Source organism: Spermophilus citellus, assembly GCF_964194105.1.
Source record: "Spermophilus citellus genome assembly, chromosome: 12".
In the NCBI taxonomy this organism is placed as follows: domain Eukaryota; kingdom Metazoa; phylum Chordata; class Mammalia; order Rodentia; family Sciuridae; genus Spermophilus; species Spermophilus citellus.
The window spans coordinates 90,941,272-90,943,668 of record NC_138198.1 but is presented as its reverse complement, the minus strand read 5'-3'; the positions used below and the strand labels follow the sequence as shown (position 1 = coordinate 90,943,668).

The window sequence follows — 2,397 nt, the reverse complement described above, 5'->3', positions numbered from 1 at the left end:
AGGATTGTGAGTTCTAAACCAGCCTCAGCAATTTTGCTAGGCCCTAAGCAACTCAGTGAGGACCCTGTCTCTAAATAAAATACAAAAAAGGGTTGAGGATGTGGCTCAGTGGTTAAGTGTCCCCAAGTTAAAAACAAAAAACTTAATTTGCTATTTTTAGTCTTTAATTTTTTTATTATTTATTTATTTATTTATTTTTAAAGTTTTTTGGTACTGGAAATTAAAAATAGGGCCTCATACATACTTGGTAAGTATTCCACAAATGAGCCACATCCACACTTGGTTTTATTTTTTTATTTTGAGATAAGTGGTCCAGACTGGCTTTGAACATGTGATCCTTCTGCTTTAGCTTCCCAAGTAGATGGGATTACAGGTATGTGCTACCATGCCTGGATGTTTTTATTTTATTAGTATTATTTTTGTGATGGGGTTTTGCTGTATTGTCCTGACTGCCTTCAAACTCCTGGGCTCAAGTAATGATCCTGTTTCAGCCTCTCAAGAAGCTGGGACTACAGTTTTGTGCCACTGCATCTGGTGGTCTTTCTGCCTAACACAGTTCTTAAATTCTGAGGGCAGTAATCCCAGGAATTTTAATTTTTTTATATTTATTTTTTAGGTGTAGATGGACACAACACCATGCTTTTATTTTTATGTGGTGCTGAGAATCGAACCCGGGTCCCGCCCGTGCTAGGCGAGCACTCTACCACTGAGCCACAATCCCAGCCCCAGGAATTTTCATTTTTTCGAAAACAAACAAACAAACAAAGGAACATGAGACGTTCTTTATCCAGAAGAAATATGTTAACTATATAACTTTAAAACAGAAATCCTCATCTAGTATCCACCAAAATTTAAAGATTGCCAATAAAGACAATTAATAGCAGCAAGTAATTTAGTAAAACTCAACAGATGATGGCTGTTCAGGTACCACATTTCTAAATCTTCTGGAATTCATAAGCCTAAAGCTTTGCATTGCTTGGTATGTAATTATCTGTGTGTGTGTGTGTGTGTGTGTGCGCGCATGTGTGTCTAAATTGTCATATTTTTGTTATTAGCTAAAACTATTTGAAAATAATCTTAAAATAAATTCCCTTTTTCTACTTGAATCTCTAAGTGGCTGTGCCTTTCTAATGATTTCTCTTCTTGTGTTTTCTCCATTTCTCTCTCTCTCTCTTTTTTAACACATAACTTTAATACTCCACATTATTATCTTGATCACAACAGTGGTAACCTCCTTGTCAACAATCTTGTGAGTTGAGCTGATTCTCATTCTAATATCCATCAGGCAGATATGCTCTCCTCAGCTGGTCTGACTTAGGTATGGAACCTCCATTCTTCACATGGCCAGACAGGAAAGCACCAACTGTTGGGTGAAGTTGGCTTCCAGGCACATTTTCACAAAGTCCTGGATAACACTGACTTTCTCTGTTTGTGCAGTACTTTTGCACTGGCAAGATGCAGTTAGGGGCCTCTGCTTCTTTCTCACATTCTGCTCTTCAAATTCTGCCTTCCTCTTGTTATGGGTCTTTGACTTGAGGTGGTCGCTAATAGCAGACTTGCAAACATGATTCAGAACCACATTGCAAGAAGTGCAGAAGAGTTTTCCTCCATCTTCATGAAGCTCACCTCCAAACTCAGTGACACGATCCAGGGGTGTCACATACAAAGCAGTCTTAGAACGGTTTCGGGCAGGTGGTGCTGTTAAATTGTTGCATTTTAATCCTGAATTAAGTTTGGATTAGTTTCTAGTGTTTTTTTTTTTCCTTGATACTTTGTAGTGAAGGGTCTCCAGCGCAAAACCTCAGACACATCAAATCCTGGCACTTTCCATTTGTTCACACCCCAAAACGCCTTCTAATCAGTTTTCAACAAGTGGTGGTTGGGAAATAGTTTCTGGGCTTGCACCCTATTTTCCCTGAAGTGCCAGGAAGTCAAGCCTTTACTTCTAAGTTTTCCGACCCGCTCTCTCCATTTCTCTTTTATTGTCATCTTTTCCTTCCAACACTGGGTGAAGATTACACAGGAGATTCTTGTGAAGTAGGCTTGCATCTAAAGGGCAAGTATGGTTCAGAACCATGGAGAGCAGACCACACAGTTCAACAGTCTATTACAAGATAATGGCAAATCTGAGTGGGCCTTGTTCTAAACCCGAGGATTTAGAGCAGTGCCTGACATATAAAAAGTATTCAATAAATGTTTGTTAAGTGCAAAGAATTCTTTATAGTGGAACCAATTCAAATGAACACTTTCAGAGTTCTTTTTTTTTAATATTTATTTTTTAGTTGTAGTTGGATACAATACCTTTGTTTTATTTATTTTTTTTTAATGTGGTGCTGAGGATTGAACCCAGGGCCTCACACATGCTAGGTGAGTGCTCTGCCACTAAGCCACAACTCC

The 2,397-nt window shown here is 38.6% G+C and overlaps 1 pseudogene across 1 annotated transcript; it reads right to left on the bottom strand.

The window, feature by feature from the left end:
• Positions 1-1,238: 1,238 nt before the first annotated feature.
• On the bottom strand, positions 1,239-2,077 carry LOC308631659 (CGG triplet repeat-binding protein 1-like; annotated as a pseudogene). Its single transcript has 2 exons — positions 1,960-2,077; positions 1,239-1,698 (listed from the first exon to the last, which is right to left on the bottom strand). The product of its transcript is annotated as a CGG triplet repeat-binding protein 1-like (transcript).
• Positions 2,078-2,397: the final 320 nt, after the last annotated feature.